General features: G+C 39.6%; 1 protein-coding gene and 1 pseudogene across 5 annotated transcripts in view; both read right to left on the reverse strand.

Moving 5' to 3' along the window:
- Window positions 1-27,896, reverse strand: part of Ralyl (RALY RNA binding protein-like) — a 787,740-nt gene that overhangs the window by 596,391 nt on the left and 163,453 nt on the right. The gene's annotated exons all lie outside the window — the stretch shown is intronic.
- LOC147996154 (large ribosomal subunit protein eL34 pseudogene) lies at window positions 22,452-26,430 on the reverse strand (annotated as a pseudogene).

Below are 27,896 nucleotides of genomic sequence, written 5' to 3' on the forward strand. Positions count from 1 at the left end.
CTGTATAAAAAACAAATTTTATAAATAGAATAAATATTTTAGAAATTTTCTATGATTTTTTTTTGCATTTGTAAGTAAATCATTAGGTCAACAGCTGATAATTTCATCTTTTATTCTATGAACTTCCAGAGCTCCATGGTCAATTTAATAATGGTCTATTTATGTTGACTCAGTTAAATCTACAAAAAAAGAGCAATAAACTGTAGAAATGTTTTATTTAAATTTGTTTGGCCTAATAAAACCATGTCTCAAAATTATTGCTTTTGAATTCATCATCTTTCATCACTCCTACCTTCCTTGTGTCTCCCAAGAAAAAACTTAGTATTGTACACTTTGAAATCAAGGAACAAAACATTATTTATTCTAATTAAAATTTAATAACATGAATGTACAATTAGGGCATTGAATATATATTTTATTTTTTTTCTTCATCACTTTCTCTTTTATTCTTTTTTATTTGTTATTTTATTTATCTAAATTTCAAATGTTAACCCCTTTCCTGCTTTCCTCTCCTAAACCCCCTATCCTACCTTCCTCCTCCCTGCTTCTATGAGGATGCTCCTCCACCCACCCACTCACTCCTGCCTTACCTAACTGCCCTAGCAATCCCCTACTCTGGGGCATCAAGCCTCCACAGGAACAAGGGCCTCCCCTCCCACTGATGGCAGATAATGCCATCCTCTGCTCCACCTGCAGCTGAAGCTATGTTCCCTTTATGTGTAGTCTTTGGTTGGTAGTTTAGTCCCTGGGAGCTCTGGTGGGACTGCTTGGTTGATATTGTTGTTCTTCCTATGGGGTTGCAAACCACTTCAGCTCCTTTAGTTACATTTTCATTTTTAATTACTAGGTTCATTGTGTCATTATTGTCAAAAACCCAAAGGTAAATCCATCTCCAGGAATTCAAAAAAGCTGAAGGGACAATAGGTTATCTTTATGCCAATTAACCAAACAAAGTGCATGCTGGTCTCCAGCTTTGGTCAGTATCTATTACAAGTATCTGTTAGATATTTCCATATTTCAAAGTATTCTATCTGTCCTTGCTCCCCTACCCTAAACTCTTTCCAGGTCACAGGCTTAATCCACTATAATTAGTTAAATAGACTAATTATACTTAGAAGTCTGCTATTTCAGCCATGCTTGCTCCTTTTTGTCTGCTTTTACTCTGTCTTCTTCCACCCTCTCTCTGCTCTTCCAGTGCTCCATGCAATCCCTTCCCCTATCATCTTTTGTCTCTACTCTGCTCCTGCTTCTCCAGTCTACTGCCCATGTTCATTCCACCAGGTTCTCTCCCTGTTCTTGCCTTTTCCAAGTGCCTCTGGCCATTATCTCATATGTATAATAAATATATCCCCCTTAGTCATATATACTTTTGAATGCTCATATCTTCATTTTCAATAAATATGATATAGGAAATATATCATAATTATATACACCATAATTATATTATTCAATTTCTATCACTGTGATCACCAGATCCATTGTCTTCTGATACTTAACCTCTTCAAAACTGACACATATGTATGCATACATATACATATACATATACATATACATATACATATACATATACATATACATATACATATACATATACATATACATATACATATACATATACATATACATATACATATACATATACATATACATATACATATACATATACATATACATATACATATACATATACATATACATATACATATACATATACATATACAAATACATCATATACATATACATATACATATGCATATGCATATGCGTATTTTCAGTTCTTGTTAATTTTTCTGATGCTAACTACTGGAAGTTTCTTCACTGTGGGTTCTTCCACGCTCCAGAAATTGCTACAAATATTTATATTATTGTCATTTAAAAATAGGACACCGGACACCGCCGGAACCTGAAGGAAACAGAACAGATAAACAGTTCTCTGCACCCAAATCCCCTGGGAGGGAGAGCTAAACCTTCAGAGAAGCAGACACGCCTGGGAAACCAGAAGAGACTGCACTCTGCACACACATCTCGGACGCCAGAGGAAAACACCAAATGCCATCTGGAACCCTGGTGCACTGAAGCTCCCAGAAACGGCGGCGCAGATCTTCCTGGTTGCTGCCGCCTCAGAGAGCTCATAAGCAACACCCCACGAGCAAACTTGAGCCTCAGAACCACAGGTGAGACCAACTTTTCGGCTGCAAGTGACCTGCCTGAAAAACTCCAGACACAGGCCCACAGGAACAGCTGAAGACCTGTAGAGAGGAAAAACTACACGCCCGAAAGCAGAACACTCTGTCCCCATAACTGGCTGAAAGAAAAAAGGAAAACAGGTCTACAGCACTCCTGACACACAGGCTTATAGGGCAGTCTAGCCACTGTCAGAAATAGCAGAACAAAGTAACACTAGAGATAATCTGATGGCGAGAGGCAAGCGCAGGAACCCAAGCAACAGAAACCAAGACTACATGGCACCATTGGAGCCCAATTCTCCCACCCAAACAAACAAGGAATATCCAAACACACCAGAAAAGCAAGATCTAGTTTCAAAATCATATTTGATCATGATGCTGGAGGCCTTCAAGAAAGACGTGAAGAACTCCCTTAGAGAACAAGTAGAAGTCTACAGAGAGGAATCGCAAAAATGCCTGAAAGAATTTCAGGAAAACATAAATAAACAAGTAGAAGCCCATAGAGAGGAGACACAAAAATCCCTGAAAGAATTCCAGGAAAACATAAATAAACAAGTAGAAGCCCATAGAGAGGAGACACAAAAATCGCTGAAAGAATTCCAGGAAAACACAATCAAACAGTTGAAGGAATTAAAAATGGAAATAGAAGCAATCAAGAAAGAACACATGGAAACAACCCTGGATATAGAAAACCAAAAGAAGAGACAAGGAGCTGTAGATACAAGCTTCACCAACAGAATACAAGAGATGGAAGAGAGAATCTCAGGAGCAGAAGATTCCATAGAAATCATTGACTCAACTGTCAAAGATAATGTAAAGCGGAAAAAGCTACTGGTCCAAAACATACAGGAAATCCAGGACTCAATGAGAAGATCAAACCTAAGGATAATAGGAATAGAAGAGAGTGAAGACTCCCAGCTCAAAGGACCAGTAAATATCTTCAACAAAATCATAGAAGAAAACTTCCCTAACCTAAAGAAAGAGATACCCATAGGCATACAAGAAGCCTACAGAACTCCAAATAGACTGGACCAGAAAAGAAAATCCTCCCGTCACATAATAGTCAAAACACCAAACGCACAAAATAAAGAAAGAATATTAAAAGCAGTAAGGGAAAATGGTCAAGTAACATATAAAGGCAGACCTAGCAGAATCACACCAGACTTTTCGCCAGAAAATATGAAGGCCAGAAGATCCTGGACAGATGTCATACAGACCATAAGAGAACACAATTGCCAGCCCAGGTTACTGTATCCTGCATAACTCTCAATTAACATAGATGGAGAAACCAAGATATTCCATGACAAAACCAAATTTACACAGTATCTTTCTACAAATCCAGCACTACAAAGGATAATAAATGGTAAAGCCCAACATAAGGAGGCAAGCTATACCCTAGAAGAAGCAAGAAACTAATCGTCTTGGCAACAAAACAAAGAGAAGAAAAGCACACAAACATAACCTCACATCCAAATATGAATATAACAGGAAGCAATAATCACTATTCCTTAATATCTCTCAAATTCAATGGCCTCAATTCCCCAATAAAAAGACGTACATTAACAAACTGGATATGCAACGAGGACCCTGCATTCTGCTGCCTACAGGAAACACAACTCAGAGACAAAGACAGACACTACCTCAGAGTGAAAGGCTGGAAAACAACTTTCCAAGCAAATGGTCAGAAGAAGCAAGCTTTAGTAGCCATTCTAATATCAAATAAAATCAATTTCTATTAAAAGTCATCAAAAAAGATAAGGAAGGACACTTCATATTCATCAAAGGAAAAATCCACCAAGATGAACTCACAATTCTAAATATCTATGCCCCAAACACAAGGGCACCTACATACGTAAAAGAAACCTTAATAAAGCTCAAAACACACATTGCACCTCACACAATAATAGTGGGAGATTTCAACACCCCACTCTCATCAGTGGACAGATCATGGAAACAGAAATTAAACAGAGACATAGACCGACAAAGAGAAGTCATGAACCAAATGGACTTAACGGATATTTATAGAACATTCTATCCTAAAGCAAAAAGTTATACCTTCTTCTCAGCTCCTGATGGTACATTCTTAAAAATTGACCATATAATTGGTCAAAAAACAGGCCTCAACAGGTACAGAAAGATAGAAATAATCCCATGCGTGCTATCAGACCACCACGGCCTAAACTGGTCTTCAATAACAATAAGGGAAGAATGCCCACATACACATGGAAATTGAACAATGCTCTACTTAAAGATATCCTGGTCAAGGAAGAAATAAAGAAAGAAATTAAAAACTTTTTAGAATTTAATGAAAATGAAGGTACAACATACCCAAACTTATGGGACACAATGAAAGCTGTGCTAAGAGAAAAACTCATAGTGCAGAGTGCCTTCAGAAAGAAACAGGAAAGAGCATATGTCAGCAGCTTGACAGCACACCTAAAAGCTCTAGAACAAAAAGAAGCAAATACACCCAGGAGGAGTAGAAGGCAGGAAATAATCAAACTCAGAGCTGAAATCAACCAAGTAGAAACAAAAAGGACCATAGAAATAATCAACAGAACCAAAAGTTGGTTCTTTGAGAAAATCAACAAGATAGATAAAACCTTAGCCAGACTAACGAGAGGACACAGAGAGTGAGTCCAAATTAACAAAATCAGAAATGAAAAGGGAGACATAACTACAGATTCAGAGGAAATTCAAAAAATCATCAGATCTTACTATAAAAACCTATATTCAACAAAACTTGAAAATCCTCCGGAAATGGACAATTTCCTAGACAGATACCAGGTACCGAAGTTAAATCAGGAACAGATAAACCAGTTAAACAACCCCATAACTCCTAAGGAAATAGAAGCAGTCATTAAAGGTCTCCCAACCAAAAAGAGCCCAGGTCCAGACGGGTTTAGTGCAGAATTCTATCAAACCTTCATAGAAGACCTCATACCAATATTATCCAAACTATTCCACAAAATTGAAACAGATGGATCACTACCGAATTCCTTCCATGAAGCCACAAATACTCTTATACCTAAACCACACAAAGACACAACAAAGAAAGAGAACTTCAGACCAATTTCCCTTATGAATATCGACGTAAAAATACTCAATAAAATTCTGGCAAACCGAATCCAAGAGCACATCAAAACAATCATCCACCATGATCAAGTAGGCTTCATCCCAGGCATGCAGGGACGGTTTAATATATGGAAAACCATCAACGTGATCCATTATATAAACAAACTGAAAGAACAAAACCACATGATCATTTCATTAGATGCTGAGAAAGCATTTGACAAAATTCAACACCCCTTCATGATAAAAGTCCTGGAAAGAATAGGAACTCAAGGCCCATACCTAAACATAGTAAAAGCCATATACAGCAAACCAGTTGCTAACATAAACTAAATGTAGAGAAACTTGAAGCAATCCCAGTAAAATCAGGGACTAGACAAGGCTGCCCACTCTCTCCCTACTTATTCAATATAGTTCTTGAAGTTCTAGCCAGAGCAATCAGACAACAAAATGAGGTCAAGGGGATACAGATCGGAAAAGAAGTCAAAATATCACTATTTGCAGATGATATGATAGTATATTTAAGTGATCCCAAAAGTTCCACGAGAGAACTACTAAAGCTGGTAAACAACCAGCAAAGAGGCTGGGTATAAAATTAACTCAAATAAATCAGTTGCCTTCCTCTACACAAAAGAGAGACAAGCCGAGAAAGAAATTAGGGAAACGACACCCTTCATAATAGACCCAAATAATATAAAGTACCTCGGTGTGACTTTAACCAAGCAAGTAAAAGATTTGTACAATAAGAACTTCAAGACACTGAAGAAAGAAATTGAAGAAGACCTGAGAAGATGGAAAGATCTCCCATGCTCATTGATTGGCAGGATTAATATAGTAAAAATGGCCATTTTACCAAAAGCGATCTACAGATTCAATGCAATCCCCATCAAAATACCAACCAATTCTTCAAAGAGTTAGACAGAACAATTTGCAAATTCATCTGGAATAACAAAAAACCCAGGATAGCTAAAACTATCCTCAACAACAAAAAGGACTTCAGGGGGAATAACTATACCTGAACTCAAGCAGTATTATAGAGCAATAGTGGCAAAAACTGCATGGTATTGGTACAGAGACAGACAGATAGACCAATGGAATAGAATTGAAGACCCAGAAATGAACCCACACACCTATGGTCACTTGATTTTTGACAAAGGAGCCAAAACCATCCAATGGAAAAAAGATAGCATTTTCAGCAAATGGTGCTGGTTCAACTGGAGGTCAACATGTAGAAGAATGCAGATCGATCCATGCTTATCACCCTGTACAAAGCTTAAGTCCAAGTGGATCAAGGACCTCCACATCAAACCAGACACACTCAAACTAATAGAAGAAAAACTAGGGAAGCATCTGGAACACATGGGCACTGGAAAAAATCTCCTGAACAAAACACCAATGGCTTATGATCTAAGATCAAGAATCAACAAATGGGATCTCATAAAACTGCAAAGCTTCTGTAAGGCAAAGGACACTGTGGATAGGACAAAACGGCAACCAACCGATTGGGAAAAGATCTTACCAATCCTACAACTGATAGAGGCCTTATATCCAAAATATACAAAGAACTCAAGAAGTTCGACTGCAGGGAGACAAATAACCCTATTAAAAAATGGGGTTCAGACACCCGCGGATCCCGGCCCGCAGCAGCTCTCTGCTCCCAGACCCGGTGAGAGAGAGACCCAACCGACTGGTCAGGTGGGCACTCCTGAGGCTGCAGACCGGAAGAGACCACCAACTCTGCTCACCCCTGCCCACATCCCTGGCCCAAGAGGAAACTGTATAAGGCCTCTGGGCTCCGGTGGGGGAGGGCCCAGGAGCGGCAGGACCCCTGCCTGAGACACCACCGGAACCTGAAAGAAACAGACCTGATAAACAGTTCTCTGCACCCAAATCCCCTGGGAGACACAAAAATCCCTGAAAGAATTCCAGGAAAACATAAATAAACAAGTAGAAGCCCATAGAGAGGAGACACAAAAATCGCTGAAAGAATTCCAGGAAAACACAATCAAACAGTTGAAGGAATTAAAAATGGAAATAGAAGCAATCAAGAAAGAACACATGGAAACAACCCTGGATATAGAAAACCAAAAGAAGAGACAAGGAGCTGTAGATACAAGCTTCACCAACAGAATACAAGAGATGGAAGAGAGAATCTCAGGAGCAGAAGATTCCATAGAAATCATTGACTCAACTGTCAAAGATAATGTAAAGCGGAAAAAGCTACTGGTCCAAAACATACAGGAAATCCAGGACTCAATGAGAAGATCAAACCTAAGGATAATAGGTATAGAAGAGAGTGAAGACTCCCAGCTCAAAGGACCAGTAAATATCTTCAACAAAATCATAGAAGAAAACTTCCCTAACCTAAAGAAAGAGATACCCATAGGCATACAAGAAGCCTACAGAACTCCAAATAGACTGGACCAGAAAAGAAAATCCTCCCGTCACATAATAGTCAAAACACCAAACGCACAAAATAAAGAAAGAATATTAAAAGCAGTAAGGGAAAAAGGTCAAGTAACATATAAAGGGAGACCTATCAGAATCACACCAGACTTCTCGCCAGAAACTATGAAGGCCAGAAGATCCTGGACTGATGTCATACAGACCCTAAGAGAACACAAATGCCAGCCCAGGTTACTGTATCCAGCAAAACTCTCAATTAACATTGATGGAGAAACCAAGATATTCCATGACAAAACCAAATTTACACAATATCTTTCTACAAATCCAGCACTACAAAGGATAATAAATGGTTAAGCCCAACATAAGGAGGCAAGCTATACCCTAGAAGAAGCAAGAAACTAATCGTCTTGGCAACAAAACAAAGAGAATGAAAGCACACAAACATAACCTCACATCCAAATATGAATATAACGGGAAGATCTTTACCAATCCTACAACAGATAGAGGCCTTATATCCAAAATATACAAAGAACTCAAGAAGTTAGACCGCAGGGAAACAAATAACCCTATTAAAAATGGGGTTCAGAGCTAAACAAAGAATTCACAGCTGAGGAATGCCGAATGGCTGAGAAACACCTAAAGAAATCTTCAACATCTTTAGTCATAAGGGAAATGCAAATCAAAACTACCCTGAGATTTCACCTCACACCAGTGAGAATGGCTAAGATCAAAAACTCAGGTGACAGCAGATGCTGGCGAGGATGTGGAGAAAGAGGAACACTCCTCCATTGTTGGTGGGATTGCAGACTGATAAAACCATTCTGGAAATCAGTCTGGAGGTTCCTCAGAAAATTGGACATTGAACTGCCTGAGGATCCAGCTATACCTCTCTTGGGCATATACCCAAAAGATGCCTCAACATATAAAAGAGACACATGCTCCACTCTGTTCATTGCAGCCTTATTTATAATAGCCAGAAGCTGGAAAGAACCCAGATGCCCTTCAACAGAGGAATGGATACAGAAAATGTGGTACATCTACACAATGGAATATTACTCAGCTATCAAAAACAACTAGTTTATGAAATTCGTAGGCAAATGGTTGGAACTGGAAAATATCATCCTGAGTGAGCTAACCCAATCACAGAAAGACATACATGGTATGCACTCATTGATAAGTGGCTATTAGCCCAAATGCTTGAATTACCCTAGATCCCTAGAACAAACGAAACTCAAGACGGATGATCAAAATGTAAATGCTTCACTCCTTCTTTAAAAGGGGAACAAGAATACCCTTGGCAGGGAAGGGAGAGGCAAAGATTAAAACAGAGACTGAAGGAACACCCATTCAGAGCCTGCCCCACATGTGGCCCATACATATACAGCCACCCAATTAGACAAGATGGATGAAGCAAAGAAGTGCAGACCGACAGGAGCCGGATGTAGATCGCTCCTGAGAGACACAGCCAGAATACAGCAAATACAGAGGCGAATGCCAGCAGCAAACCACTGAACTGAGAATAGGTCCCCTGTTGAAGGAATCAGAGAAAGAACTGGAAGAGCTTGAAGGGGCTCGAGACCCCAAAAGTACAACAATGCCAAGCAACCAGAGCTTCCAGGGACTAAGCCACTACCTAAAGACTATACATGGACTGACCCTGGACTCTGACCCCATAGGTGCAATGAATATCCTAGTAAGAGCACCAGTGGAAGGGGAAGCCCTGGGTCCTGCTAAGACTGAACCCCCAGTGAACTAGTCTATGGGGGGAGGGCGGCAATGGGGGGAGGGTTGGGAGGGGAACACCCATAAGGAAGTGGAGGGGGGAGGGGGATGTTTGCCCGAAAACAGGGAAAGGGAATAACACTCGAAATGTATATAAAAAATACTCAAGTTAATAAAAAAATGGGGTTCAGAGCTAAACAAAGAATTCACAGCTGAGGAATGCCGAATGGCTGAGAAACACCTAAAGAAATGTTCAACATCTTTAGTCATAAGGGAAATGCAAATCAAAACAACCCTGAGATTTCACCTCACACCAGTGAGAATGGCTAAGATCAAAAACTCAGGTGACAGCAGATGCTGGCAAGGATGTGGAGAAGGAGGAACACTCCTCCATTGTTGGTGGGGTTGCAGACTGATACAACCATTCTGGAAATCAGTCTGGAGGTTCCTCAGAAAATTGGACATTAAACTGCCTGAGGATCCAGCTATACCTCTCTTGGGCATATACCCAAAAGATGCCCCAACATATAAAAAAGTCACGTGCTCCACTATGTTCATCACAGCCTTATTTATAATAGCCAGAAGCTGGAAAGAACCCAGATGCCCTTCAACAGAGGAATGGATACAGAAGATGTGGTACATCTACACAATGGAATATTACTCAGGTATCAAAAACAACGACTTTATGAAATTCATAGACAAATCGGTGGAACTGGAAAATATCATCCTGATTGAGCTAACCCAATCACAGAAAGACAAACATGGTATGCATTCATTGATAAGTGGCTATTAGCCCAAATGCTTGAATTACCCTAGATGCCTAGAACAAATGAAACTCAAGATGGATGATCAAAATGTGAATGCTTCACTCCTTCTTTAAAAGGGGAACAAGAATACCCTTGGCAGGGAATAGAGAGGCAAAGATTAAAACAGAGACTGAAGGAACACCTTCAGAGCCTGCCCCACATGTGGCCCATACATATACAGCCACCCAATTAGACAAGATGGATGAAGCAAAGAAGTACAGACCGACAGGAGCCGGATGTAGATCACTCCTGAAAGACACAGCCAGAATACAGCAAATACAGAGGCGAATGCCAGCAGCAAACCAGTGAACTGAGAATAAGATCCCTGTTGAAGGAATCAGAGAAAGAACTGGAAGAGCTTGAAGGGGCTTGATACCCCATATGTACAACAATACCAAGCAACCAGAGCTTCCAGGGACTAAGCCACTACCTAAAGACTATACATGGACTTACCTTGGACTCTGACCTCATAGGTAGCAATGAATATCCTAGTAAGAGCACCAGTGGAAGGGGAAGCCCTGGGTCCTGCTAAGACTGAACCCCCAGTGAACTAGACTGTTGGGGGGAGGGCGGCAATGGGGGGAGGGTGGGGAGGGGAACACCCATAATGAAGGGGAGGGGGGAGGGGGATGTTTGCCCGGAAACCGGGAAAGGGAATAACACTCGAAATGTATATAAGAAATACTCAAGTTAATAAAAAAAAAGTAAAAAAAAAATAGGACACCAATTCCACAAACCTATTCATTAGTGTCTTGTAATTCATGTTAGTAAACAACTCTCAGATTTTCAGGTTAGCCTTCCCTCAACATCGCCATTCTGCGTGCCTCCTCCCAGATTTCTTACCTGAAATGATGTTACCCTAGCATTCTAAGCTTCTCATGTCATGCTAATGCTCCCTCAAGAATCTGCTCAAAGCCATGTTCCTCACTAGGAAGCCACAATATGCAATTCTCACCTTTCATCTTATATTACCCAACACTACAGTATAGTTATATATACATAGAGACAGATACTGACAGCACAGACATAGGCACAGGCGCAGGCAGAAGCAAAGGCAGAGACAGAGGCAGAGAGACAGACACAGACACAGACACAGACACAGACACAGACACAGACACAGACACAGACACAGACTCAGACACAGACACAGACACAGACTCAGACACAGACACAGACACAGACACAGACACAGACACAGACACAGACACAGACACAGACACATATATAAAACCCCATAGTTATAATTGATATGTCTTCCTGGGCTCATCATTTGTATTTTTGTAGTTCTGTGGGACTTGTACATAGGAGCATGTGCACTATTCTCAATAACTAACAAAACTCTAAGACAATGGAAAATTCTCTAAATTCTATTATAGGGTAGAATGACCCAGTATTTCAATTTTTCTTTATATGCTGTAAAATAATGGAGAGAAACTATATATGTATATGTGTGTGTGTGTGTGTGTGTGTGTGTGTGTGTGTGTGTGTGTGTGGTGTGTATACATTTTCAAAATTAATAAAATTGCCAACATTAAAACTGTGTGTACACAAATATAAGGTTACTTTTGCCATATTAAATTTTCACAAAAATTAAGAGATATTTTTAAAAAAATTAAGAGATTTTTTAAGACTTGTTAATCCAATGTACTCACTAAAACTCTCAAAATTAAAACAATTAGGAGAACACAGCTCTCATCTGATTTGCTCTGCAATATCTACTACTGTTTTCTACTTAACACTGTTTAATTTGGTGAGATAATTCTAATTTGCTCAAAATGCACAAAATCCTTGAAGTAGATGTTAAGAATACTAATGCATTATTCAAAAGTATACTGCTTTATCTTATTTAGTTAGTCAGTGTGGATACATAAAAAGATTACAAGGAAAAATGCCATTGGATTATCATGGACTGATGTCTTATAATCTCAGCTCCATGAGAGGTTGAGGCAGGGGATTTGGAAGTTTGACCACAACTCAGTGATATAAATGTAGTATACATATAACACACACACACACACACACACACACACACACACACACACACACACACTAACAGATACATACAGACACTCACACAGACAGCCTCAGACACACAGAGAGACAGAAACACACACACACACACACACACACACACACACACACACACACACACACAAAGACACCCACACCTTAAAGCAAAGAAATAAAAGTTAACTCTATCCACATTTATTTTACAAATTAAACGATTTTTGTTTTACTCACATGAACCAAGTAATACTTTTTATCTTTTTTTTTTTTGGTGGATGGGTATCCATTAGGAACAAAACTAAGGAGACTTCATCTAAAAGTCTCAAATGAGTCTAAAATGAAGCATTCCAACCAAGCTAAAATTTAGCTACTTCAGTATATGACTGCCCAGAGAAGCCATAATTGTACATGAAAATATTTTAAATTCTTGTACAATTTTCAAGAGTTCCAAACATATATCCTAGGCACAAATCCTTGAAAGCCCTGAAATTAAAAGGTTAAAGTGGGTATTACTTGTTCATCTTTGTAATGCACTATGAAGCCACTAGCATGCATTTCTCCAGTGGCCAAAGTACTGGGTAAGATTTCCCAAGGACACATTAACTTTACAGTTAACGCTGTGCTGTACATGATCCATCAACTATCTGTGACTAGGTATGTGGCTAGGTATTAAGGTCACCTTTGATTTTGCTTTCAGGAAATGACGATAACAATGATGGCCACCACATGGGAATATCGAGCTGCCACTTAAAATTAGGAAAATCAATCACTCTCTTACTTTAGCTGACTCCTCATGTGTAATCTGATATATACTGTGTCGATTACGTTTTCTAGGTCTGAAAAATTTGCTTGTCAAAATATTAGGGATATTACTGGAGCTATTGGGATCTTCCTGCCATGCCAAGTACACAGGTGCCATGCTTTTCCTCACTGTGAACCAAGAGGTTAACTATTGTTAATTTCCTTCAGAAAATATTAGGCAATATTCAGCATGACACCAAGAATGGCTCTACCTTCTGGGAAATAGATGAGAAGTCTCACAATTGGCTAGTGACTCCAGCACATCAGGCATGTACCACACATTAATCAATCTGCTTCACTGTTATTGTGCTATATGTTATACAAATAATAATTATTACAATTATTATTATTAGAGATAATGTTCATAGGAACTTTGAAAACTAAGTTCACTTGTAACTAAATTCTGGGTTCAATGTATCTTTTCCAAAGTCCACCTCTGCACATTCTCATTTGAAGTAAAATAAAGAACTGAGATTGGACTGTGCATATGAGTTATGTGAGCTATTCACTGTGCTATTGTAGCATACATTGCTATAATAATATCTACCCTGTATTCTGTCAATAATCACCAGCTCCTAACTGCTTCCATTTTAATGTGGGAAATATTCAGTCATTTTGTAACTTGTCATAAGCATATTGCATGGATTTAGTGTTGTTGGCTTATGGTTGTACGAAATGATATTGTTTAGGAAGTTCATTCCAGATTACTAAGTCAACAGTTGTGATAAAAAATTTTCTTCTTTCAAACAATCAACATTCATTTTCTTCTCACCTTCAAACCAAATCCAACCAACCCACATAGGAAGTGGTTATTCATTTTCTGAGAAACCCCCTTCCTAACACATATACTTGGTGACCAGATCGTTTTCCAGTATTGTTTCCCATGGTTGTTCCTTCAGCGTTTGTTTTATAACTCAATGGAGTGTCACCTTCCCCATGACTCAACAGTTCTGGGTGCTTGGTTGATATACATGTCATTATTTTTGTTTTCGTGAAAACCTCTGTCTATGATGAAGCACTCAGTAGATCTTAGCAGAATAGATAGATAAGTATTTGCCACCACGTCCTATTCTAATACTATATATCACAAATTTGCTTAGAATAACAATTGATTCTCCCCCTCCCTACGTCTTCTTCATAGAGAAATATACTCAGCATATAATATGAATTCTATCTCATTTAATACATATTTTTCAATAGTAATCATTATTCTTCTTTTATTTACTAGACAAATATTTGTGATGGTATGAATTAAGAACACCCTTAGCATACCGAATAAAACTTTAATCCAGTATATAGCTGAGGGGTTTTCCCTAAAATGTGATATATGTTTACCAGAGATAACGACGACCCTATTCCTGCTCAACCATTGCCTCTAATTTTTTTCTTTTTTAATTAAACCAAAATGGGGGACTGTTGGTATTCTGTCTAAGTTCCACCCCCACAGCTATAGGATCAGCCAGGTATGCTCTTCCCCACAGCTGTCTGCAACAGCCAGCTTTGCCTGACACTCTATAAGGGGCTGCTTCCCCCCTCCTCGTTTTCTTTGTCCTTCTCTGCTCTGCTTTCTTCCCCTCTTCCCTGTCCCTTCTCTCTACCACCACTTCTTCCCTCCATGTGCTCATAGCTGGCCTTTCCTCTCCATTGTTCTCTCATTAAACCTCTTCATGTAAACCATGTTTTCTTGGTATGCTTTGTCTGGGCATGAGCTGAGATTCAAACCCCAACACTGGACCTAACATTGGTGGCTTGTACAAGGTGATTGATCTCCCCATACCTATATGGCACACGGTGGGGAGGAATGGAGCCACTTGCTCCTCCCCAGCACCCGCTGGCCCAAAGCAGTTGAGGTTGCTCACCATGGGTGCAGTGCCATGGCGGGGAAGAATGGAGACACGCTCCTCTGCCCCCATGTGCTACCGGATTGCTGCCACGCAGTTGTTGCATCCACAGCATCCAGGCATTACATCCTTAGCATCCGCTGCCATTGGACACCACTACCGGCTGGCTGCTGTGGGATTCAGGGCTTCCACCATGTAAGTTTCTGCTTCAGCTAGTACACATTCAAACTTTGGTGTGAACTACTGCCCTGCCTGGTTCACCCTGTGGTACCAACTCTTGCTGCTTAGACAAACCCTCCCCAACTACATGTTTCTACTTTTCCTGCTACCAGACTGAAGCTACAATTTCCACAACAAACACTGGCAGATGGTATGTCTATTCTGGTTGGCAAGGAAGACCCCCAATTTCCCAGATAAAGCCTGGCCAGTTTTTCTGAGATTACAGGAATTTTCTTAGCTAACATACAATATAGGACATCAGTCATTGGGTGGAGTTTCCCTCGAAAGCACTTCCTCGCTCCCCTCTTGCTCCGGGCTCTCACAGCTGGCACAAAATCTCAGGCCTGGATAGGAACGCTTTTTTGGCAGTCTGGGACCCATTGTTTATGTCCTTCAGGTGACGACCCAGACACCTGGCCAGGCAGAGTGCTCCTATTATTCAGATTAATTCTTCTGGGACACCAGGACGGATGACTCGGTAACTTCCCCCAGTGAGCTATTCAGGGACTTCAAACATACACACAAAATCACTCTTAGGATGACATCAAAATTGATACACCTATGCAATGATATCTGTACACAGTATTCATTATATAATGGTTCAAAATGGCCCCATAACAACACTCTAAATTCCTCAATTTTACGGGCTCTTCACAATTATTGCCGGCAGTCTAGTAAATCGGAAGAGATTACTTACGTCCAAGCCTTCACATATCTTTGCTCTAAGCCTCTCTGTGTTCCCTTTGCTGCCCCACCCAACTCCTCTTACCTATGAAACGGGCACCAGATGAAACGGGTACAACTCTCGACACAACTAATGAACCACCTCTTCACCACATGCCTGCTTTCACACTTCCAAAATCCCGAGCCATCACCTCAGTTTCTCCTTCTCACCAGGTTATCCCAGAGCCTTCTCGATTGACCGCTCCAGACTTCCTGTGCCAGCTGTAGGACACTCCAATCTCCCTGCACTGGCACAAACTTTCAACCCTCCTATCACCTGCTCCAAGACCATAGCCAAACCCCTCATTGCCAGAGATGCCTGACCCACACCAGTTTTTCCGTTAAGAGAGGTAGCCAGTGTAGATGGGCTGGTCAGGGTACATGTCCTTTTTTCACTGAATGAACTTTCTCAGACAGAAAACAGACTGGGTTCCTATACCTCTAATTCATGCACCTTTATTAAAGAGTCCCAGTACACTACCCAATCTTATAGCTTGACTTTCCACGATGTATATATGATCCTTACTAATAATTTACTTCCAAAGGAACACTAGCGAGCTTGGGAGCAGGCAAAAATACATGCAGATGAGATACATCAAACAGATGGGACGTATCCTATTGGATCTGAGGCAATACCTAACCAAAATCCCCAATGGAATTATAATTCCTCAGGTGATATCATAGCTAGAGATAGATTTATAGCCTGACTCCTGGCCAGCAAGCAGAAAGTAGTCAGAGATCATGCTGACCCTATCCCTGCTCCACCATTGCCTACCTAATTTTTCTTTTTTAATTAAACCAAAACAGGAGAATGTTGGTATTCTGTCTAAGCTCCACCCCTACAGCTACCTGGGAACAACCAGGTATGCTTCACCCCACCGTTTCCTGGCAACAGCTACCTGTGCCTGAAACTATATAAGGGGCTGCTTGAGCCCTTCTCCTTCTCTTTGTTCTCTTCTCTTCCCTGCTCTTCCCCTCTTCCCTGTCCCTTCTCTCTACCTCCTTCCTTCCCTCCACATGTTCATGGCCAACCTTTCCTTCCTCTCCTCTTCTTCTCTCATTAAGGCTCTCGACATGGAACCATGTTGGCGTGATAGGCTTTGTCTGTGAGGGAACCGAGATTTAAACCCCAACATTGGTCCTAACACCCACAGTATAACTTTTATAAAGAACCATTAACCTAGTGTAATCTGAAATTGTAATCTCTTGGATTTTTAAAGACAGAAATAAAAATATAATCAGCTGTGGGCTAAGCAATCATCCCAGAATCAGGATTGCCTCCTGTACCTACTAGAATGACTGAACACTCTTGGCTGGATGTGGGAATTCAAGATTCAGAACAATTCAATGATATTTTGAGAGAAAAAGCTGATTTTAATAAGAATAAATCACATAACAGGAAAAAATGACCGTAGGAAATACTGACTTAGAAAGTGTTAGAGGAGGACCTACAATTTTCTTAGCAAATAAAACTCAGTAGGTGTATCTTGGGAAGATCTTCTCTACCACTTGGATTTGGAGAGCAAAGAAAGCTGGGAGGAAATTTCGTCGGAGGTTTGCAGTGTGCTGTACAGAGCTTAAGTAAACCAGGATCACACATCAGGGACAACAAGAAGGAGAAACTCACATGCACAGTTTAATCTCAGTTATATATTTTACTTCCAATGAGACTTGTGCAGAGGTGGACTTTGGAAAAGATACATTATACCCGAATTCAGGTAGAAGTGAACTTTGTTTTCAAAGTTCATATGAGTATTGACTATAATAATAATTATTATAATAGTTATTATTTTATAACATATACATTATATAATTTATAATAAATTTTATATAAATTATAGCATTAAATAATAATTATTATATATGGAATTCCCTCAATCATGCAAATGAAGACTTATACAACAACCTTTTCCACACCTAATCAATGTTTCTCTAAATTCAAAAACATATCAGGCTACCTAGTGACAAGCATGCCTGCTTTTTAAAACTTAGAATTACATATTCTTTTGTGCTATGCAATAGCTTTCAAATAAGAATAAAGATATTTTACAGGACTGGACACTGGGGAGACAGATCAGTAGGTAAAATATGGAAAGAAGACCAGAATGTATATCTCCACAAAGGACTTTAGAAAGTTGAGTGTGATGGCATGTTTGTCACTAGGTAGGTAAGTTCACAAGACTTATCTGTAAGCTTCCAAAGAAAAATAGAAATACTTTGATTCATATCTGAAAGGGTCATAAAATATTTTTGGTGTGTGTTTGGTGCATGCATGTGTACCTTTTTCATGTGTATGTAAACCAATACTCAGGATCATGTCCTGAGAACACACCTGTGCAGGTTGAAGTCAATCTAAGGTGTTTTCTTCTGCTACTATTTATCTTAAATTTGAAACAGAACACACCGAACACAGAGGCTGCCATTTCTGGTAGATTGGCTGGTGGCCATAAAAAGCAGTAATGCATCTGTCTGTGTCCCCACTCTGGGTTCTCGTGCATATAAAGCCATTGCCTAGAACTGTTATACCTGTGCAAGGAAAAAACTCACAGTCCTCTAAAACTGCCCTGATCCCCACATTTCCAGAGTTTGAAATCACTTCTATAAGACAGGAAGAGCATCAATCTTCAGTTTCGCACCTTGTGATGTGTTTTAGCCTGCTCTACAACCAAAGAATGAATCACACATTCAAAGTGACTCATTGATTAATCACAGATTTGCATTTCTAAAAGTAGAAGCATGATGAAAATTTCCAGCTTCAGAGAAATTATAAACATTGTCACAGCTGGAGTCTATTTCAGTAGAGGGATGGATTTTAGGGAAGTGTTTGTCATATGTCTGTGATTGAGAAAAGTTTAACAGTGTGTTCACTGGGAATACTAGTGTGGTAGGTAGTATGTGAGAAATGAATGCAACTTTGACCTCACAGGGGCACAAAAAGGTGCTAGGCATAGGTGAAGGTAGATGGAATACGCACATGAAGCCAAAGCGGTACTGGTAGTGACTCACTAGTGCAGACTAAATCATGGAAGAAAAAGTGCAGAAGTTCAACTCAAGCTAGAGTTTGGTCTTTATATTTTCTAATACGTAGAAGACAGTCTGTGACATGGTAGATATTTAATGAAAGCTTGTCAAATTCATAACAGTAACCTGGTAGAACTGTTCTTGTATGTACTAATGAGTGTCCTTAACAAATTACTACTCTTGGTAAAATCAAAAAGGGTAGAATGTCTTCCAGAAGCTGACAAACCCTGAAAAACTACAGGGAATTCCACTACAGAGAACTCCAGTAAGTAACTAGGCAATTGGAAATATACCATCTTGGGTTTGTAGAAATATTTTACTTCCAATTATTTCCCTACTAAATATGATCGGCAGTTTGTAGAGTACAGAAGTGTGGCATTTCCAGTTAGCTGGGTGTGTCTAGGTGGTAGACATGATGCCTATGAGGAAGACACCATAGTTGACATTCTAAACCTGTATTTCATTTTCTGAACAGGAAGTATCTAAGCTATAGGTAGTAAGAAGCAGGCAAGATCTAATGATAGCAGATTCTTCATTCAGAGATTTGCATTCATTGCTAGCAGGTTGCATCTTCCAGAGTATGGATTGATGAGCAGCTGAACACATTTCATGATCTAAGACAAAATGCAGCAGCTCTCTTTCAAAATTACTAGAAGAATTTTGTTTAAGTTTAAATAAAAAGTAGGCCTATTTATTTAGTTTTGACTACATGCTGCTGGGACAAAACATTTTAATGTTTTACGCTCAATTTTCTATTTTTTAGATGTGGATTAAAGTAGCATTAACATTTAATGTATCAAAAAAGCATATAAAGTATCAAAACACTCTAATTTCATTTGTATGTTGTATTTCTATTTTAAAGTTCATTTAAATGGTTTTCTGCCTTGTACTAATATTCATTATTAATATTTTTATTCACAACTAAGAACAGTCCTATTTTTTTCATTTTTGGTTTTTTTTAATGAAATTCCTAAACCTGATACACAACTTCAGCAATGTGCCAGATATAAAATTAACTCAAATAACTGGACATAAAATTAACTAGTAACCTACCTTTATGTAAATGATAAACAGGCTGAGGAAGAAATTAGAAAAATCACACCCTCCACTACTCACTACTAATATAAGATACCTTGGTGTGACTATAATCAAGCAAGTGAAAGATCTGTATGATAAGAACTTCAAGTCTCCCAAGAAAGAAATTAAAGAAGACCTCGGAAGATGGAAAGACCTCCCATGCTCACAGATTGGCAGGATTAATATAGTAAAAATGGCCACCTTGACAAAAGCAATCTACAGATTCAATGCAATTTCCATTAAAATTCCAACTCATTTTTTCATAGAGTTAGAAAGAACAATTTGCAAATTCATTTGGAATAACAAAAACCCAAGATAGCAAAAAGTATTCTAAACAATAAAAGATTCTAGGGGAATGACTGTCACTGACATCAAGCTGTAGTACAGAGCAATAGGGAGAAAAACTGCATGGTATTGATACAGAGACAGGTGATTAGATCAGTGGAATAGAACTGAAGAGACAGAATTGAACCCAAACACCTATGGTCATTTGATCTTTGACAAAAGAGCTAAAACCATTCAGTGGGAAAAGACAGCATTTTCAACAAATGATGTGTGGTTCAATTAGTGATCAGCATGTAGAAGAATGCAAATTAATCCATTCTTATCTCATTGTACAAATCTCAAGTCCAAGTGGATCAAGGACCTCCACATAAAATCAGATACACTCAAACTAATAGAAGATGAGTGTGGAATAGCCTAAAACACATGGGCACAAGGGAAAATTTCCTGAACAGAACACCAAAGTGTTATGATCTAAGATTAAGAATCGACAACTGGAACCTTATAAAATTGCAAAGCTTTTGTAAGGCAAAGGACACTGTCAAAAGGACAAAACAGAAACCAACAGATTGGGGAAAGATCTTAACCAATACTATATCCAAAAAGAGGGCTAATATCCACTATATACAATGAACTCAAGAAGTTAGACTCCAGAGAACCAAATAACCCTATTAAAATCAGGGTACAGATCTAAACAAAGAATTCTCAACTGAGGAATACTGAATGCTTGAGAAATAGCTAAAGAAATGTTCAACATCCTTAGTCATCAGGGAAATGCAAATCAAAACAACCCTGAGATTCTACCTCACACCAGTCAGAATGGTTAAGATCAAAAACTCAGGTGACAGCAGATGCTGGCAAGGATGTGGAAAAAGAAGAACACTCTTCTATTGTTGGTAGTATTGTGAGCTGGTACAACCACTGTGGAAATAAGTCTGGTGGTTCCTCAGAAACTTGGACAAAGTACTATGTGAGGACCCACCTATATCACTCCTGGGCATATACTCAAAAGATGCTGTAAAGTATAACAAGGACATTTACTCTACTCTTTTCACAGCAGCCTTCTTTATAATAGTCAGAAGCTGAAAAGTTCCCAGATATTCTTGAATGGAGGAATGGATACAGAAAATGTGGTACATTTACACTTTTACATAATGGAGTACTACTCTGCTATTAAAAACAATGACTTCATGAAAATCACAGGCAAATGGACAGAATTACAAAATATCATCCCATGCAAGGTAACCCAATCACAAAATAACATACCTGGTATGCATTCTCTGATAAGTAGATATTAGCTCAAAAGCTCAGAATACCCAAGATACAATTAACAGATCACACAAACCTTAAGAAGGAAGACCAAACCATGGATGCTTCAGTCTTTCTTAGAAGTGGGAACAAAATACTCAAGGAAGGAAATGAGACAACGTATGGAGCAGAGACTGAAGGAAAGGACATCCACAGACTTCCCCACCTGGGGAGCCATCTCATATGCAGACTCCAAACCCAGACACCATAGTGGATCCCAAAAAGTGCTTGCTGACAGGAAGCTGATATAGATGTCTCCTGGGAGGTTCTGCTAGAATCTGACAAATACAGAGGCAGGTACTTGCACAACCATTGGTCTAAGCATGGTGACCCCCAACAGAGGAGTTAGAGAAAGGACTGAAGGGACTGACAGAGTTTGCAACCCATAGGGAGAACCAAAATATCAACCAATCAGAGCCCCCATAGTTCCCAGGGACTAAACCACCAAGATGATGGGATAGGATGTTTCCAGAGGGAAAACCAGGAAAGGGTATAACATTTGAAATGTAAATAAATAAAATACCCAATTTAAAGTAAAAGGAAAAAAAAGAGTCCTGGAGAGATGGGTCTGTGGTTAAGAGCATTGACTGCTTTTCCAGAGGTCCTCAGTTCAAATCCCAGCAACCACATGATGGCTCACAACCATCTGTCATGAGATCCAATGCCCTTTAATAAATAAATAAATCTTTAAAAATTATTTTATTTATTTACATTTCAGCAATTGCTACCCTCCAATCTCTGCTTCCACAGTTCCTCATCCCATTCCTCCTCCCTCTTCCCTTTGAGAGGGTGCCATGTTATCAGGTATCCTCCTTCTTTGGTGCCTCCAGCCTCTAAAGGATTAGGTGCATCTTCTCCCACTGAGGCCAGACCAGGCAGTCCATATATATATATATATATATATATATATATATATATATGTGTGTGTGTGTGTGTGTGTGTGTGTGTGTGTGTCTGTGTGTGTGTGTGTGTCTGTGTGTGTGTGTCTGTGTGTGTGTGTTGAAGACCTCAGACCAGCCTGGTGACCTGGTTGTTGCCTGATTGTTGGCTCACTCTCTGGGATCTTCCAGGGTTCAGGTTGGTTGAGACTGCCGGTCTTTCTATGGTGTAGCCCTCCCATACAGTTTCTTCAATCCTTTCCCTAATTCAACCATAAGGGTCCCCAACTTCAATTCAACACTTAGATGTAAATATCTGCATCTACCTCAGTCAACTGTTGGTAGAGTCTATCAGAGTAAAGCCATGCTAGGGTACTATCTTTAAGCACATCATAGCATTAATAATAGTGTCAGGTCTTGGTGACTAGCACCTTATAAGATGATCCCAATTGAGACCAATAGAATGTTTGTGAATTTCACCTCATGAACCCTAGTCCCTATCATCTCCCCATCCTCTATATCTGGCCTCTCCCTTTGCAACCTCTCCATAAAAATATATACATATTTTAAATAAGTAAATGAATAAATAAATAGATAAATAAATACAGAATAAAAAAGCAAGCATAGAATCTATCTGTAGTGTGTTGCATTGTGTGTCACAGTGTTCCCTACAGTATATAGCCCTCTGTCCATATATCTTCACTTACAAATGTTCATTGTAATGAGTCATTGGTCTGGTTCAAGGACCCTGGCTTCTGCTATGTCATTAATACTGGATCCTCACGACTCTTCCTGGTTGTCCTGTAGTCCCTGTCATGCAGTGCTATTTTTAAAATGAAATGTGTGCAACATGAAAGGTCACTTGTAGAAGGCATCTTGGTTTTTCAGAGGTCCTGAATAGTAAGGTTTTAGCCAGAGAATAAAATACCTAATAGCAAAATTAGGAGGTACTTCTCCTTTAGAATTTAAGATAATGTTTGTAAGAATGGAATAATAAATTAGAAATGGGAGGAGCTACCAATATTCCCATGAATAAAGAAATAATCAAATTTAAAATGTATTGGTGGATAATACTTCCCTAATTGGATAGCTTGCCCAGTCAAAGGAGCAAGCTCCCACACACACCATCTCCCCTGTGGGTGAGAGTCACATACATATATCTCTTCTGAAAGTAACAGTTACTTCATGCTATGAAATTAACTTCCCTAGGTCACCTTGCAAGTGCTCACTCCCTTCCCAATCAGTCTCTAGAAGATTAAATAATGCTTTTTTAAATACATAAACTGCAAATGTAACCAATGTATTTACATGACAAAAGACTCTTATTCTGAATGTAGGAGACAGTGGATGTGTCTAGACATCAGGGTATCAGATGCACTATTGGATGTGGTTTGCAGACCTTTTGATAAAGTTGTGAGGATTTATCTGCACTATCTAATGGATACAAATAGCAATGAAAATCATAATGACCGCCTTAAGTACAGCAAATCAAATGTAAAAAAAAAAAGCTGACAGAACTGGTGAATATTATATTCAAACTATGAGAGACCATTAAGAAACCAAAGGTGGAACAGGCTACATTCAGAAAAAGCTAGTCAGTCACGTTCTAAGTATATTGTAGATATATTTCAAATACCAACTCATTATCAATACAGTAGAATGGAATTTCTATATCTCCAAGCACTGTAAATGTCCTCTTGCTTTTCCAAATTTCATGAATTCTGTCATAATAATCTATCATTCATCAACTTTTTAAAGCAAAGATTCTCTTATTACAGAGTTCAGTTTTAAAATAAATCTCAGTGGCGTGCTTATCTACATGGTGAAGATATATACCATACTTCTTTCCACAAAGGCTTAAAGAAAATATCTCAGACTAGGGGCAAAGATTGTAAGAGCAGGGATGTGAGGAAGTCCATAGAAAAATACTGATTTATTTGTCATGAGAGGAGCTCTTTCCTTACAAACTTAGAACAGCTGAGGATACCTGCAAAGTCCTGCATTGGATAAAGCTAGTAATTCTAGCTTATGTGGAGGAAGAAGTCATGAGCCCCACTTCTGTGTTTGAAGTGACATTTGATGGACACTGGGGTTGGGAGAAGCAGTTTTCTTTAGTGGTGTGCTCCAATGGATACCCACATACCAATGAGAACAAAGACAGCATTCATTGTTATTTTTAAAAGAGAAGAAAGGTATGTAGTTGGGAAAGGGACACATGGGGCAAACCAGAAAGGAACTGGAGGGGAGAATTGTGGGTGATTATAATCAAACTATATTGCATGCATATATGAAATTCCCCAAAACCAAAATTATGTTAAACTAATAAATGTCATCAACACATACTCCAAGATCTGCAGACTAAAATAAGAGTATAGCATTATTATCTATTTTAGAAAAATGATATTATGTAACTAATATTATTCTTTTTTCCCTCAGGGGATGAGGTCTCTAGCCCACGCTAGCTTTGAATTGCCTACGCTTTCTAGAATGTGCTTGAACTTCTAAACCCTTCTTCCTTCATTCAAGTGCTGGGCCTACAAGTGTATATGACCATGCACACTTGTGTGCTGCTGGAGTTGGACCAAGAGCCTCCTATCTGGTAGGCAATCAATTTGAGTAATTAATTGCATACTGATACACCCCTGTTCTACTGCTTATGACAAACCATCTTGACATGGCCCAACCAGAGCTTCTCAGAGTGAAGATTTTGCTTTTTAGACCGAGTCTTGATTTTTATTACTTAAAAAAGTTGCATATTTATTTTGTTTTCTGACTCTGTGCTTGTGCCTTCAACACTTTCACAATGATTTTCTGCTCCTCAGTAAGGAAAGCCCACTTGATCCTGTCATGGACACACTTGGCACACATGGAGCTACCATAGGCCCTGCTGACGTGCTTCTTTGTCTTAGATAATCTCATACGGACTTTGGGCCTCACAGCACGAACCCCTCGGAGTATGCCTGGGCATATGCCACATGCGGATTTAGGTGCTTCCCAACCTTCTTGGTGTAAAGGTAAACAATCCTGTTGCCAGGGGTTCGAGACAGCCTAATTTTGTTAGAGGTTGTATTGTAGGAAAGCCTACGACAACAGTATGCCAAACGCAACACCATCAGGAGTACCTCTAAGCACCATCCTCAGAAGAGGAAAAAAAACAAAGTGAAGATTTACTTCTCCCTCCAGAAGAACTCCATTTTACCACTGAACAAAGAGAACTGGAAAAGCTCTTTTGAACATAGAAATACTCGTATTCCTCTCTTTCAAATAGTCCTCCAGATCCTGCCCCCTAATTATAGTATTTCAGTTTACCCAAGCCTGCTAGTCTTTAATTATTCCTCATTATTTTATGCTGGAGAGTTTTATTGCATTTTGCTTATTTTTGAGTATTGTTACAATTGTAATAACACGGGCCTACGTGTCATTATGAATGGAGAAGTGTTTTATAAATGTGCCTTGTAACCTTCACTTGCTCTATGGTTTGAAAGCAACATTCCTAAGGCTTGATTTTGATTATTTCCTTGCCAGTGGATTTTCTAAATTATTTATTTTTATCCCTAGCAGATCGACTTCATATCAAGTCAACTTAGAACAATACAAATTGCAGAAGCTATTTCAGGAGCCATATTAAAAGGACTACTAGCTAGCTAGTAAACAAACGCTGTTTCAGCAGAGTATGAGATGGCCTGGAAGGAGTGGATATATATAATTGGAACACATAGGTGAGGTATTGAAATAAAAGGTGAACTACATAGAACAGCAGAGAGGAGAGATTTGGGAGAAGATATTCTCACAACTTACAGTGTGATCATTGATTCAAACCACAAATTCCACTTCCGGAAAAACCAACCAAGCATTTGGCAATACAGTATGACTATTCTATGTTTTCCTCACAGACTTGGTTTTAGCATAAAGTTCAAAACAGCAGACACTGACTGTAAAACTGAAACTTGAATTCTTAATCTAACCCTAACTTACAGATAAGCAGTGCAAACATAAGAAATCTGAAATTTTAGTCCCACACCCGCGGATCCCGGCACGCAGCAGCTCTCTGCTCCCAGACCCTGTGAGAGAGAGACCCAACCGCCTGGTCAGGTGGGCACTCCTGAGGCTGCAGAGCAGAAGAGACCACCAACACTGCTCACCCCTGCCCACATCCCTGGCCCAAGAGGAAACTATATAAGGCCTCTGGGCTCCCGTGGAGGAGGGCCCAGGAGCGGCAGGACCCCTGCCTGAGACACCACCGGAACCTGAAAGAAACAGACCGGATAAACAGTTCTCTGCACCCAAATCCCGTGGGAGGGAGAGCTAAACCTTCAGAGAGGCAGACAAGCCTGGGAAACCCGAAGAGACTGCTCCCTGCACACACATCTCGGACGACAGAGGAAAAAGCCAAAGACCATCTGGAACCCTGGTGCACTGAAGCTCCCGGAAGGGGCGGCACAGGTCTTCCTGGTTGCTGCTGCTGCAGAGAGCCCCTGGGCAGCACCCCACGAGCGAACCTGAGCCTCGGGACCACAGGTAAGACCAAATTTTCTGCTGCAAGAAAGCTGCCTGGTGAACTCAAGACACAGGCCCACAGGAACAGCTGAAGACCTGTAGAGAGGAAAAACTACACACCCGAAAGCAGAACACTCTGTCCCCATAACTGACTGAAAGAGAGGAAAACAGGTCTACAGCACTCCTGACACACAGGCTTATAGGACAGTCTAGCCACTGTCAGAAATAGCAGAACAAAGTAACACTAGAGATAATCTGATGGCGAGAGGCAAGCACAGGAACCCAAGCAACAGAAACCAAGACTACATGCCATCATCGGAGCCCAATTCTCCCACCAAAACAAACATGGAATATCCAAACACACCAGAAAAGCAAGATCTAGTTTCAAAATCATATTTGATCATGATGCTGGAGGACTTCAAGAAAGACATGAACACACTTAGGGAAACACAGGAAAACATTAATAAAGAAGTAGAAGCCTACAGAGAAGAATCGCAAAAATCCCTGAAAGAATTCCAGGAAAACACAATCAAACAGTTGAAGGAATTAAAAATGGAAATAGAAGCAATCAAGAAAGAACACATGGAAACAACACTGGATATAGAAAACCAAAAGAAGAGACAAAGAGCTGTAGATACAAGCTTCACCAACAGAATACAAGAGATGGAAGAGAGAATCTCAGGAGCAGAAGATTCCATAGAAATCATTGACTCAACTGTCAAAGATAATGTAAAGCGGAAAAAGCTACTGGTCCAAAACATACAGGAAATCCAGGACTCAATGAGAAGATCAAACCTAAGGATAATAGGTATGGAAGAGAGTGAAGACTCCCAGCTCAAAGGACCAGTAAATATCTTCAACAAAATGATAGAAGAAAACTTCCCTAACCTAAAGAAAGAGATACCCATAGACATACAAGAAGCCTACAGAACTCCAAATAGATTGGACCAGAAAAGAAACACCTCCCGTCACAGAATTGTCAAAACACCAAACGCACAAAATAAAGAAAGAATATTAAAAGCAGTAAGGGGAAAAGGTCAAGTAACATAT

This window comes from Rattus norvegicus, chromosome 2 (assembly GCF_021556685.1).
Source record: "Rattus norvegicus strain SHRSP/BbbUtx chromosome 2, alternate assembly SHRSP_T2T, whole genome shotgun sequence".
NCBI classification, from domain to species: Eukaryota; Metazoa; Chordata; class Mammalia; order Rodentia; family Muridae; genus Rattus; species Rattus norvegicus.